Raw genomic sequence first — 15,682 nt, 5'->3', positions numbered from 1 at the left:
GAATAATTAACCAGTGGAATTGCTTGCCTTCAGAAATTGTGGGTACTCCAACCTGGAGATTTTTAAGAAGAGATTGGACAACCATTTGTCTGGAATGGTATATGGTCTCCTGCTTGGGCAGGGGGTTGGACTAGCAGCCCCCAAACTAGGAGTAAAATGCTACTGGTTCAGGCCGGTTTGCCTGAACCGGTAGTAAAAAATGCTTAAAAAAGTAAAAAAAAATTCCAACAATCAGCTGTGCCATGCAATCATGGGAACTTTTGTAAAACTTTTTTTTAGCATTTTTTACTACCAATCAGCAGTGCAACAATCAGCTGTGCCTGATTGTCTGTGAGGTTCCTGCTTGTTGCAGGGGCCGTTTTGTGTGGCCCAGCTGCTTTTACATTGTGTGTGAGTCAGTTGTGCAGCCACACCCACCCGATCACATGCCCAACAAGCCATGCCCAACAAGCCACACCCACAAAACTGGTAGAGAACATTTTTGAATTTAACCACTGACCCAAACCTTTGGGCACCAGGGACCACTTCAACAGAGAGAGGTTATTCCATGGACTGGAGGGGACATGGTTTCATGTACTGGCTGCCTCCCATATACAGGATGGATGGAGCTCTATGAATGGGGCTTCACTTGTTTCTGCAAATGGTGCAATTTAGCCAGTTCTATCTGGTTCGGGCGAACAATTAACTGATTAGAAGAGATTCCACCGGTGGACCCAGAAGTAAAGTTCCGGAATGCCTGCCCCGGCCCTGTCGCTCGCTCGCCCCGCCTGTTCCATTGTAGCTTGCTTGCTCCCATGCCCGTCTGCACTAAATTAGCCCAGCCCGCCTCTCACTGATTGGCCAGAGTCCAGCCAATCAGTGAGTGGGCTGGAATCAACCCGCCCGCCTCTAACACCTGTTTAAAAGCGTGGTGCCAATGGCCAACATCCCAAGCAGCTGTCACATCATGCTTGCTGATCGGCTCCTCCCTTCACTTTGCTTCGCCTTCCAGCAGCTTGCTGCTTCTCTCAGGTAAGCAACTAAGCGCGAGGAGGCACATATGCCAGCTTCAGGTGTTCCCTCGTGAAAGCCACGAGCTGGCATATGCCACGTGGCTGAAAAGGGCACGGCGGCGGTGGGAAGCTAGTGTATACCAGCCCACGGCTGAAGGGGGGTGGGTGGGGTCGGCAGCAGTGGTGGCGGGAGGCTAGCGTATGGCAGCTCACGGCTTTCACGAGGGAAGGCCTGAAGGCCATGAAAGCCATGAGCTGGCGTATGCCACGTGGCCAAAAGGGGGTTTCCTGCTACCCCGCCCCCCAGTCCCCAGCCTCGCCTGGCTGGCTAAGCCTGCCAGGTGGCGGGCCTAGCTCACCCGGTTGTCCCTTGTCCCTACAGTCCAGCTTACCTGCTGCCTCATTGCCTGCCTGCTCCCTCCTGCATCCATTGCATCGGAGAGCTGCTGATTCTGCCTGCTGGTAAGTGACCTGGGTTTTTTTTTCTTTTACGCTTTTAATGTTTTTTTAAAAGAATATTTTATTTATTGTGTATAGAATTTTTAAAAATTGTTTTATTTAAAAGTATTGAGTATAGAATTTTTTTAATGGTTTATTTAAATTTATTGTTGATATAATCTTTTTTTCAAAATTGTCTTAGACTATTTCAAAAAAGATTCTATCAACAATAAATTAAAATAAACCATTTAAAAAAAATCTATACTCAATACTTTTAAATGTATTGTGTATATAATTTTTTTAAAAATCGTTTTATTTAAAAGTATTGAGTATAGATTTTTTTTAAATGGTTTATTCTAATTTATTGTGTGTGGAATACTTTTAACTGGTTTTATTTTAAATCATTGTCTGTGGAATACTTTAAAAATGTTTTATTTTAAATTATTGTTGGTAAAACCTTTTTTAAAATTGTCTTAGACTATTTTAAAAAATATTCTATCAGCCAAAATTAAAATAAACCATTTAAATATTTTATACTCAATACTTTTAAATAAAATGATTTAAAAATATTCTATCCATAATACATTTAAATGTATTGTGTGTAGAATATGTTTTAATGGTTTTATTTAATTTATTTTGTGTAGAATACTTTTGAATGGTTTTTAATGATTTTTTAAATTATTTATAGAATATTTTTTTAAAAAATATTTTTAGGGAATTTTTATTTATTTATTGTTTATAGAATATGTATATTACAAGATATGTTATTCCTTTTTGCAAATGTTTTATTTGTGATGCAATATGTTGCTTTTAAGTGTGCAGGTTGGTGCATGGTTTATGTATCTCAAAGTGGCTGCATTTCTATGGGCAGGCCAGGTTGGGGCAAGGCAGCTTTGCCAGATTTTGTGTGTTTCTGTGTGATACCTGGTTGTTTAGGTAACTGTGAGGTGGTTTCTGGTTCTGTGAACTTCCTGGCACTGCCCTTTATAATTTCCCACAATGCCTTGATGGTTTTTATTCCAGTGGTTTTGTCTTTCCTGTCCTTAGGGTTAGGGAAAAAACCTGGTTTCGTCTGCAGTCTTTTGGTGGGAAATTGTTATTTTTTGGTCTTTTCGTGGCACTGTCATAGTTTGTATGAGTGGGTGTGTAATGTCGGGCAGTTATCTATACATTAATAATGATTAAGTACTAATAATATTTCCTTATACATTTTAGTGTCTTTTCCTTATATAATTGGTGTTTTCTTTTATACTTTTAGATTTCTAATTTCTGTTTCTGTTAGTTAGCTATTGATAAAACAAATCTCACATGAAAAAGTATTGGAAGCCTCCTTGATTTTAATTGTCAATTTATTCATTCCTGCACATTCTAATATTTATTCATTTTCATATCTTTGTTTTTCCACTGTTGTGCAAACACAATTCCAGCAGCTGTTAACATGTGTAAAATTAAATATGTATTGTATTCCCTTTGAAATGCCCAACCAAATATTACTGGTTTTAAATTCATATCTTGCTTTACCATTGCTTCTAACCATGACACCACTAACTCTTGAATAGCTACCTGGTCTGTCCTAAGTACTGAACCTAATTCATATATTCCTGTTTTTTGAACTGAGGAATCAATTTCAGAAAAAGAAATCTGTATTGCTCTGTGAATCTACCTATGACATTCATTCTTGGTCTAACTTCTTAGATGAAAAACTATATCTTTCCTGTTTGTTGGGGGACATCCTTCCTGAAAAGACTGTACATTGGGTGAAAACAGAGGTCCCTTCTGTTACCTGTAGTGTAGTCCTCAGCTTACAACCACAATCAGTCCAATATTGTTTTATTTCTTCTGAAGTTAGTATTATTTAACAGGATGAAGAGGCAACAGAGTATGGCCGCTAGGACAGTCATCTTTCCTATTAAGTAGCTGTTTTATTACTTTGTATGCTGGTTTCATCCTTAATATAGTAGTGCAAGCAATTAAAGTCTTCCTTTCTGTATCTCTTTGTGCAGGCCATTCATTGGAGCAAGGTAGTCAGTGGGTGACTTCAACACACAAAAGGACAGTAATCTTCCTTTTCTATTATTTGTGTGCTGGTTTCATCCTAATGCAGTGCATGCAATGAAAGTTCATTTCTGTGTCTCTTCTTTGTGCAGGCCATTCATTGGAATCAGTGATATTGAAGACTGGCAAGGACAGTCATCTTCCTTCTGTAAGTAGCTTTTATTGTTTTGTGTACTTATTTTAATCTTATTTAAGTAGTAAGTACACAAAATAATAAATTTCCTTTTTTGTATCTTCTTGTAGATCATCCATTGGGGCAAAGAATTCAGTGACATCGTCTTGACCACTCCCTGGTCACATGACTGTCAAGCCACTCTCATCCCATGGCTGGCAAGCCACTCCCACCCAGTCACATGGCAGGCAAATCACTCCCACCCAGTTACATGGCAGGCAAGCCACTCCCACAAAGCAGGCCACACCTGCAGAAGAGGTTCCAAAATTTTTTGAAACCCACCACTGACCAAGGGTTGGGCATCCCGGACTAGAAGACCTCCAAGGTCCCTTCCAACTCTGTTATTCTGTATTCTGTCTCCAGGAATACTGCATGATGGAGATCATCTATAAAAGCTGGAACTTTGTCACATCTCGTGTTCAATCTATGCATGCATATATCGCCTGAGAAGATGATAACTTTTTCTCTTCTGTGTAATTTTGACCAAAAAGAAAACTGGTTATTTAAAAAGCATCTGTTAAATGCATGCTATGCTAAACTAGAGTCAACTGTTGCAAAAACTCCCAAAGTCTACCAGAACATAGAAGTAGCCCAAACACTTAGCTGGAAATGCAGGCATAACAGGTTTGGTTTAATAGTTTTAATATGCATATTTTTATCTTTTTTCATTATCAAAAGAATCTACCAAATATGCCCCTTAAAAAATAACTGCTAACTTCCTTGGAAGGTTGTAAGGGGTACAAAACTGGACTAGCCCTCCCTTGGCCCTCCTTTTATGGCTGTCAGACATAATTCTTTACTGAGTTGTTCTATTACTATTAGTTTTCTCATCTTTCCTATCACCCATCTCCTCCCACTTATGACTGCAGGACAGTAATTTTGTTGCTTGCATCCTTATTATTTCTATTTATATTGATTGTTTCATGATTGCATATTTGTACCCTGTTACTATCATTAAGTGCGGTACCTTATGATTCTTGACAAATGTATCTTGTCTTTTTATGTACACTGAGAGCATATGCACCAAATACAAATTCCTTGTGTGTCCAATCTCACTTGGCCAATAAAGAATTCTATTCTATTCTATTCTGTTCTATTCTGTTCTGTTTTATTCTATTCTATTCTATTCTGGAGTACTCAATGCTGGCGGTTCAAATTCCTACTATAGAGGTAAGAAATTTCCACTGCTCACATAACACTCAGAATCTATTTACTTGGCTACTTTAACCTGCCAATCCAAACAACTCCAGTAGTTGATATCTGACATTCAGCTTTTTCCTAAAAGAGAAGGAATCTTGGTAATGCCCTTATTGAATTATCTACAGAGTTATAATCTCCAATGTATGATAATAGCTTAATTGTCATGCTGCTTGAGCTTTGGAAAATGGCACCCTGGTAGCTACAATTACACAAAGACAATGATTAGCTGCTGAGACGTCTTTTTCAAGAATTGTAATAAGATAAACATTTTGGATGAACTGTGAGAGCGAGAGAGGGAAAAATGTTTTCTGGGGCTTTTTTCTTAAAAAAAAAAAAAGGTCTGATATTCTAATATTTGGGTTTTTTTTTTTACTAGCAATGAATATGAAGAGCTTTTTGTATTTCCAAACTAAACAGGAACAACCATTAGCTGTTTAAGTTTTCTATATTAAACAACTTGATAAATAGTTCCAGCAGGATATAAATGTAAAGCCTTTAAGGACTTTAAGGTTCTGTGGGTGTGGCTGTGTGGGCACGGCTTTGTGGGCGTGGCAGGATATTGCAATATCCCCGTTCCCTCCCCATCCCCCTAACCTGCTTTCCAGGCAACAAAAGAAGACCAGCTGGGAGGCTGGGAGGCAGCGGGGGCAGAGCCAGCCTATTTGCTGGTTCTCCAAACTACTCAAAATTTGCGCTACCAGTTCCCTAGAACCTGTCAGAACTGGCTGAATACATGTCTGATTGGGAAGAAGTGTGCTCCTCAGCACTTTTTTCCTGGGCTAGTCACAGCATTATGATTAAAGCCCTGTCGCTTTCTAAATGAATATGATCCTGATCCATAGATGGAAAGTAAGATGCTTAGATTGTTATGTTGTGTTCACCACCTTGGCTATTTTGATCCTGCCATGAATGCTACTTAACGCCCATCTGACCAGAGAAGAAGAACTGACACCTTAACTGGAATATATTATTATTGTTGAAGTTAAAGTGGTATCCTTATTAATAGCTAGTTTGCAGAATCAAGCCCTGTCATGACAACCATTGAATAAAGGTTTCTCCAATTTGCCTCCAAAATACCAAATGTCCTGAGTTGGGTAATTGTTATCTCTGAAGTCAACTCTATGACCTTTTAAGCAAAGTATATTGTGAAGAAATATCAGCTTGTGGCTCAATAGATCTCAGAGATAGAAAATTAAGATTTTTTTTTAAAAAAATAGCACACTATTTTAAAAAGTAAGAATCAACCCTCCATCATACTCTCTGCCCAGATCTAGTCATGTGTATCACTTTCTCATCTGTGATTTCTTTTCTTCCATTTAAAACAGATATTCCATTGAGCACTGCCAACCAGCATAGTGAAAACCATCATAGGCTTTTAATGGCCAAGTACATGCATGACACAATAAAAAAACCTATTATCTAGTAGTAAGCTCAAAGAGAGGGCAATTCATGGATATTAGAATAGAATAGAATAGAATAGAATAGAATAGAATAGAATAGAATAGAATAGAATAGAATAGAAGTCTTTATTGGCCAAGTGTGATTGGACATACAAGGAATTTGTCTTCGGTGCATATGCTCTCAGTGTACATAAAAAGACAAGATACATTCGTCAAAAATCATAAGGTGCAGCACTTAATGATAGTCATAGGGTACAAATAAGCAATCAGGAAACAATCAATATCAATATAAACCGTAAGGATACAAGCAACAAAGTTACAGTCCTGCAGTCATACGTGGGAGGAGATGGGTGATAGGAATGACGACAAGACTAATTGTAATAGTAATGCAGCCTTAGTGAATAGTTTAACAGTGTTGAGGGAATTATTTGTTTAGCAGAGTGATGGCGTTCGGCAAAAAAACCCTGTTCTTTTGTCTAGTTAAGGTTTGCAGTGCTCTATAGCATCGAACCAGTAAGATTTCAAAATTTTCTCTTGTCCCACCATCCTACTGAAAATTGCCTTGCCCCTGCCCACTGCAGCTAAATAGGAGTGAATATAAAGCCTTTAGCCTCTCTCTCTCTCCCTCCCTCCCTCCCTCCCTCTCTTCCTCTCTCTCTCTGTCCTTCTCCCTCCCTTCCTCTCCCTCCATCTCTCTCTCTCTCTCTCTCTCCCTCCCTCTCTCTCTCTCTCTCTCTCTCTCCTTCCTCCCTCCCTCTCCCTCACCCCCTCCCTGAGTATGCTTCAAGTGACATATTGGATTGGATTTGGATTTATTAGATTTATATGCTGCCCTGGAACAAAGAGATCTTACAGGGAAGAAATTTCCTATGCAGGATTGTGTAAAACAAAGCCCACAATAGCTGATTGTTTTATGGGAAATACTTGGTATTTGGGGAATAAAACCATTTTTGCATAATTTAAAAACACCCTTTTCAGTTTCTTCTTCAGAGTATCTGGTTTAAATGCCATTAATATGTGTTCAGTACAGCAAATTATTCTTGAAGTCTTAGTAAATATAGTTCTATAAGATGCAGTTATGGGGTAAGTTTGAATCTGAAACCCAATTTACCCATCAAACTCATTTAGCTATCCTTAAGTAATTATAAGCAAGTTATTTCAAAAGTAGTTGCAAGGATAAAATGGAGACAGGCACACTCATAAGCTACCTTAGCTTCTTTGTAGAAGAACTGGCTGATAACCTGGCATTGTCCAGATATTTATTTATCCTAATCCTGTATTAGACAGGAAAAGCCCTGATTTCGGTGACAATTAAATTAGTTACAAATGTTTTCCGTGCCCCCAAAAGGGTCAAGAAAAGTGATACCACCTTAATATCTAATATTGTATTCCCCCTTACCAGAGGGAGCCCCCTTATGGAGCATTGTGAAGCTGTTACCGTGGTGACTCCACTGCGCTGCACAGTAGAAATCATTTTACGGCAGTATGGTAGAAGCCATTTTAAGCACAACATGCTGCATCTTAGCAGAACACCCCCCCAAGGGATGTTAGGGGTGTCTTACCCCCACAGTATTTGTTTCCAGATGGTAAGTTATCTGTGTACCATATTTGGTTGAAATTGCTTGAGGCATTCCAGAGCGCGAGCATGCACACGCACGCATGCACGCACGCACACACACACACAAACACACACACACACACACACACAGATAGATGCTTTTATATGTGTGTGTGAGAGAGAGAGGGAGTGATAGTATATAAAATGAATCTAGGGTTACGTCTCATCCATCAGACTTTTCATAGCTCCCACTGTTATCACAGATTGGATGAGCTCTACCATCTGTGATAAAAAGGCAAAATAATGGAAACAAATTTAAACATCACCTGCAGATCTGGTATTCGGGAAAGGGACACACTCACACATAAAGCGTATACTGTATGTCTGCATTAATCAATATTAATAAATTCATATTGGAAGAGTGCAATTTGTTTGTGCATAATACAATGCAAACACATTCCATGTTCAAAAATAGGCAATGAGATTAAAAGGGTGTTGAAAACTGCCATTACAATCAAATAGCTTTGATGATTTAATGACTTATAATAGCTTGCTGAAAAACTTGACTTGTAATTTAATCAGGGGGAAAAAAATGTTGACAGCAGTGTGTGGGAAATAGATTAACCAGTGCTATAGAAAAACATGTGATACTATAGGAAAGGCTTATAAGTATAATCTTTATTGTCACTGTACTTAAATACAACGAAATTGATTTATGATGCGAATTTAAGCTCAAATGTATTTCTGTCCTATTAGAAAGCACTGAATTCAGAAAGAATGATATAATTGAACATTAGCTTTTTTAAATCTTTAATTCTCAGGGCTAGTAGACATGTAAGATGCCACCTGCTTTCAAAGCAAATTCGTTCAGCGGAATTTCAAGCAAATTGGTCAAATGATGTGGAGAGGGGTATAAGTTGTCATAAAGGTAAAGATTTCCCTTTGTTGTGGCCTGCCAGTGGCCAGTAGAGCTGGCTGCTGAGTCGGACAGTGAGGAGTTTGGGGAGGACTGCCTGGAGGCTGGGGAAGTTTTGGGCCAGGGCTCTGCGTCAGAGGCAGAGATGGAGTTGAGGCCATCTGGCAATGATCAGGTGCCTATGGAGCTAGACAGTAGTGAGGCAGAGGAACAGCTAGAGCCTGTTCCCAGTATGCCCATGAGCAGAGCTGCCAGAAGAAAAGAACAATTGAAAAATCAGGGTCGACTTGAGAGTAAAGTCACAGGTGGAAGGTAATTGGCCCCTCCCATAGGAAATAAAAGAGGAGTGAAAGGGGAGTGGGCTTTTGCAGGAAACCATTCATTTGGTCATTAGATTTGTTTCAGGAGTGTGAAGATCTGTCCATGAATCTCAGAGACTCTGTGCCCAGTCTTTCCTTGCACAGCACCTCATTTGGAAAATATTTAAGTGGCATCTTTCCAAGATAGATAAGGTCCGTAGTCATAAATATTCCTTTGAAAGACTGTTTGCCAGGCCCTGCGGAATGTAAGAGAAATCCATATTCATTTAATAAGAGGGGTTTTGTTGGAACCAGGCTCTTCCTTGTGCTTTTGGGGGAAGCCTAGGTCAGAACATCCCTGTCTAGTCAATTACAACTCTAGGGTTGGTACTTATCTTCATTTCTTAGCGGAGGGAACCAGTGTTGTCTGAAGACACTTTGGTAGTCATGTAGTTATCATGACTGTACACTGAAGTGCACAGAATGCTGTTATTTTTCCACTGCAGTGGTACATACTTATCTACTCGCATTTACACGCATTTGAACTGCTAGGTGGGTAGGAGCTAGGCCAAGGACAGGAGTTCACTTTGTTGCACAACACTCAAGTCGAACTCAGGCTGCCAGCTTTTCAGTTGACAAGCCTAGAGTCTTTAAGAGATGAACCATCATGGGGCACCTCTATAAGTTGTCACAACACACACAAATAATCATTTTAGCTTTAAGAAGAGGCTAATGCAAAAGATATGGTCTTGAAAAGTGGCTGGCAATCCAGTGTTGAAGGAAAAACATCCTAACACATATGCAGCTGGCGCAGTCACACAAAAAAGTTTTAATTGGTTTAATAATACCATCCTTTTTCCTGAAAGCCCTAGGAATTATATGTCTCTTGAAAACGGAGATATATGACTTAGGCAACACAAGGGAATGCATTTTCATGCTTTTGCTACCTCTGTATCACTTAGCACATTTCTCCAGGGTTTCTGGCTGTGTTATTCTCATATGGAAATGTTAAATATAGAGGGTTTGCTAGATGCAAATCATATGCTCCATCCCTGCTCTGAACTAGTTTTCTTCTTTAAGAAACTAAGACCAAACCTGACCTATTTCTTTATAGGAAAGGACTCAAAGTCTCTGGAGAGGGTTTTTATTATTCTCTCCCCCCCCCCTTTCTTTAAAATTCTCATAAATATAAAATTTTGGGACCCAAACTCTTCCAATCCTAATGGCCCTTTTCCTTATATAGAGAATAACATTCAGTACAAAGTTATTTAAGAGCAAATGTAGAAAAGGTGCCACATTTTTTTTTCCTGAAGCCATCCCATTAAATTCAAAAAAACGAACATCAAAAACAAAACATCAAAAAAGCACCTCATGGCATACATTTCAATTACTAGATCTAGACTGCAAAAATATGGGTGACCTTGAGATAGAAGCAAAATAATACAGACAAATCTACTTTTTGGGTGATACCTTGTGGCCATCTGAATATTTGCAAGCCAGATCTATTAGTTTTGATTCTGGGACACTAATAATTAATTCTGGCATGGTTGTGTTGTGTGACAGCTCAAAATATATAGATTTTCTGAAGGTCAATTCCAGATCCAGACATAAATGGTAGGATTTTTTTTTCCATTGAAGGAATATTTTTGTTATAATATGGATTTTATGTTCATTATTCCTATTGGGGAAGAAACGGAGGCAGTGACAGATTTTATTTTCTTGGGCTCCAAGATCACCACAGATGGGGACTACAGACAAGAAATTAAAAGCTCCTGGGGAGGAAAGCTATGGCAAATCTAGACACCATACTAAAAAGCAGAGACATCAGCCTGCCAACAAAAGTGTGTATAGTCAAGGCTTTGGTTTTGCTAGTTGCAATATATGGGCTGTGAAAGCTGGACCATAAGGAAGGGTGAGCACCAAAGAATTGAGGCCTTTGAACTATGGTGCTGGAGAAGACTTCTGCGAGTCCCTTGGACTGCAAGGTGATCAAACCAGTCAGTCATAGAAGAGATCAACCCTGATTGCTCTTTAGAAGGCCAGATCCTGAAGATGAAACTCAGATACTTTGGCCATCTAAGGAGAAGGAAGGACTCAATGGAGAAGAGCCTAATGCTGGGAAAGATTGAGGGCAAAAGAAGAAGGGGACGACAGAGAAGGAGGTGGCTGGATGGAGTCACCAAAGCAGTCGGCTGAGCTTAAATGGATTCTGGGGGATGGTACAGGACAGGAAGTCTTGGAGGAACTTTGTCCATGGGATGGTTCAGACATGACTTTGCAACTAACAACAACAACAATTCCTATTAGAAAAAAAATTACCAGGTTTGTCATTTCATCCTGCCTATCCTGCCTATACCAAATATAGCCAATGTTGTTGCTGGGGCAAGGGGTGGGGGATTATAATATTAGATTATTTATTGATTTATAATATGATTCTCTCTTTTATTTGTTTTTTATATGAGGTTTTATATTCGTGTAAACCACCTTGAGTCACCATATGCAAATAGGCAGCAATATAAATGTTCAAATAAATAAATACCTTTGGCTGTGTTAACATAAACCATGGTTACTAATATCAGCTATTTGTATGGGTACAATTCTATAAACCATAAACTCAAGGGCCGGGGGCCAGATATTGCCCACAGGGTGCCTAGATCTAGCCCTTGGGGCCATCCTGGAAATAGCGAAGGACCAGCCCAACCCAGCTAAGAATGTTCTTTAGTAATGGCTTCTATTTAAAGGTATGATTTAGACATAGAGCAGTACCAGTGATAAAAAGTTGCCCAGTGAGATAGAATTCAGGTCAATCACTATCATTCTTCTTAGAATCAAATTGTTTCATTCCATCATCTTTCCAGTTATTATAATCTTCCACTTGTTATTGTTCTCATTCAATTACATGAAAGTGAAATTGCATTTGGCATTTCCTTCAAAGGAGAAGAGAATTTCTTATGTCCATACTGTGATGTTGTTCTTCTTTTGTGGTGGTCTATGTGTGTTTTCTGTAAGCGTGTGAATGTTTTCTGTTTCAGTTCCACAGTCATCGGCAACCCTGCAGGCTTCCCGCTGAGCCATTAAATCCCAAGGGGAGGCATAAGTGGGAACTATGCCCCTGGAAAAGCATCACAATGACGACAATCCATACAAGAGAAGAAAACATAGCACCTCCCACTACTTCCAGTATAACAACAATATCAATAACAAAAAACACTGCCCTGAGGATTAAAGAGGAAAAACAGCCACCCATTTCCTTCTTTCTTTTTCAGAGAAAGAATCCTTGAAAAATGTCAACACACACTTCAGCGTTCTATTAAATGAAAGAGCTGAATAGCTTCTCTGTAGTGAAGTCTGAATTTAGCTTTTAATGAATGAGACAAAGACACTTGTTTACACACACACGACAGTTATCTTCATATGCACTTGGGTTTCCTAACTAATGCCCACTTTGTCCATTATCATGTTTCATCAAAAATGGAAGGCTCTTTTTAAGTTTTTTTTTAAAAAATGTATAAGAATTGTGAATTTAAATATTTAGTAGACATCAGTGATGGGATTCAATTTTTTTTTTACTTCTGGTTCTGTGGGCGTGGCTTGGTGGGCATGACATGGCTTGGTGGGCATGGCTTGGTGGGCGTGCCAGGGGAAGGATACTGTAAAATCTCCATTCCTTCCCCACTCCAGGGGAAAGATGCTGTAAAATCCCCATTCCCTCCCAATCAGCTGGGACTCAGGAGGGAGAGAATAGATGAGGGCAGGGCCAGTCAGAGTGGTATTTACTAGTTCTTCGAACTACTCAAAATTTCCACTACCGGTTCTCCAGAACTGGTCAGAACCTGCTGAATACCACCTCTGGTGGAAGTATTATAGCATAGAGAAATATGCAGAAGCCAGTACCGCATTCTTCATTCTTCATTCTTCATTCAAGTATGATTTCCGTAAACCTCAGCCAAATCCTCTTATCAAAGGAATCAAAAGTTTCCACTTCAGATTTTGGCAGTTTCGGATCAAATGATAACAAAGATTAGCTCATCAGAAGAGTTTTACTTTGGTTTTGAATGAATTAAAGAAAATATATATCAAAAGCTGCATATTACATACAAGATGTTTTAAACAGCTCTTACAAACTTTGACAATACCGTGTAAGAGTGATCAGTCTTTCAATTGTATAGCTCATACAAGCTCACAACTGGAAAGAAAACATATTTTGTTATTCCCATAATTTCCCATGAGTCCAATTCCCTTCCGAAAATTACATCATGCATCATGATAAAAGTAGAGAGTAACCATTTATCTATAGTTGTGTGCATTGATGTTACTTTTATGTGAGACAGGCTTCACGGATAAACAAGGATTTTGTTATACTGCGTACCCAATGGAGACAATACAAGGATGAACAAAAGCACTTGGCATTATTGCGTTCTCCTTTTCAGATCTTAGAAGAGTGATTGATTGTTTGGTGAATTAAATTGTTAAAAAGGTGTTACAGTAGCAGTTGGAAAATCACCTGTATGGGTTCTTTATTAAGAGCTTTGTCCCCCACTAATCATTTAAATATGAAATATAATGAAACAAGTCACTTCTAATTGATTTGGAATTTAATAGGAATTTTATGCTAGACTTCAGTATAGTGAACAATGTAATTTGATGGGCATAAAATAGAATTAGAAGAAATTGCATTTGGAGCTGAGAATTACAAAGCCATGTCCTGTAATAGAAAACTAAATTAACTAGTATTCACTTTTTCTTGGTGACAGAAACCTCTATTCTTGTGCTGTACTTGATTGTATCACCAATTTGAACTTTCTGATTTGTTTTAAATTGGATAGTTCTAATTGACACAAACCTCCCAACTTTTTTCGTCAGAAACAATTCAACTGCACAAGTAGAAGTTGCAAGGAGAAGAAGAAAAGTAAAAACTTAGCAGTGGGAAACAAGGCGCAGATATACTTATTTTACAGCATGCTTCTTACTTGAAATAAAAGTATATCTGTAGACACTTAATGACTTGGGGCAGGCTATCTGAAAGGCAGCCTCAATGTGGATTTAATTTTGCCTGGTGGGTTTATTTTTATTGGGAAGCTTTCAAGGCCCCAGTGGGCTCATTCGCCATTGCTCTGTGGACTAGCATTGATCTGCTCACAGCTGGACTTAACTGGAATAATAAACCCACTAAACCACAGTTATGTGTGTGTATGAGAGAGAAAGCAGGACAGCCAACCAACACAGTTCTTTCAGCAGTTCCAAAAGCAGGGGTGAAATTCAGCAGGTTCTGACAGGTTCCAGTAATTTTGAGTACTTTGGAGAACCGGCAAATACCACCTCTGGCTGGCCCTAGAGTTGGGCGGGAATGGAGATTTTGCAGTATCCTTCCCCTGCCACACACACCAAGCCACGCCCACAGAACCCGTAGTAAAAAAAAATGGATTTCACCACTGCCAAAAAGGTTTCACACCCATTTGTTGGTATTCGGGTGACTCTGAGGACACAGGTAAACCTCCAAGTGGCCTCAACGACTCTCAGAAAGAGTGATAACGACTAGATGACTGCAAGAAATATGTCCTTCCATTCCCCAACATTCAGACAGAACTGAAGAAGCTTCTTGGATGAGAAATGAAATGTCTTCAAGGAACCCCCCCCCCAAAAAAAAAAAAGTTTAGTTGCTCTTGAAAAAGCACCTTTGGTACTTAACCAAATTGGAACAGAGAAGAAATTGAATTAGTCAATGAAGGGGAAGGGTGTGTCCTTCCTAAGTTTGACTTTTAAGCCACTTGGGGTTTCTGCCTCTTTTGTCTGATTGTTCTATAAACAGCATCTCTTCTGCTCAGTCATGAGCCACTGAATGAATGACTGAGGCGAATTGAATAGTAACCATAACTCTTTATTAAGAACAGCTAAGCAAGCTAGAACAAGACGAGTTAACTTTTCCCGTCTGACAGCCATTTATACTGTAGCTATCAGATGGGTGACCAATCGGGTAGTCACGATTCTCCCACCTGCCGGCCGGCATGTAACATCCAATAAAAGTTGCTCTCACTGCAGATTATGTTGCCCGGACATATCTATGACGACTTAATATCTTCCCCTTGTTCCTCAAGTTCTCCCACACACATTCCATTATGTAGACCTATAAATTTTACCAAACATTTGTCATACTCTTTTGGATTCCTAAATATATAGCTATGCTGCTCTCACCTACTTAACTAGTTCTAGTCAGGTTAGAACCTACCTTACTTTTAAGGGAGATGATCAGTACCTACCTACAGGGTGAATATAGTACATTTATTTAAAGTTCGAAAGAGTTGGAAAAAGCAAATGTCTATCAAAGAAGACTTCCCTTGGGGGAATTTGCTTTAAATTCCATACCATGCTAGGAATTCCCAGGGAAATGCCCCATAAACAAATATTGTGATTTCATTTACAATTGACTATTTTTGATTTTTTTCTAGTTTATTCTTTAACAGGGCTACAAGATCAGGGCAGCAACAATTTCAGCTATTGTTAGAGGGTAGCAAAGAGTCATGGAAAATCTTTTCTACCATCTAGTGGCTGCATGGATATTTGCAGTCTAGATCTGTTCTACCCATTGCATTTACTAAACTGGAAATTGGGATAATAATTTCAGGAGCTATTGTGCCCATCTATCAAACTGCTG

Source organism: Natrix helvetica (assembly GCF_964273705.1).
Source record: "Natrix helvetica genome assembly, chromosome: 3".
Classification (NCBI taxonomy): Eukaryota; Metazoa; Chordata; class Lepidosauria; order Squamata; family Natricidae; genus Natrix; species Natrix helvetica.
This window is presented reverse-complemented; position numbering follows the sequence as displayed.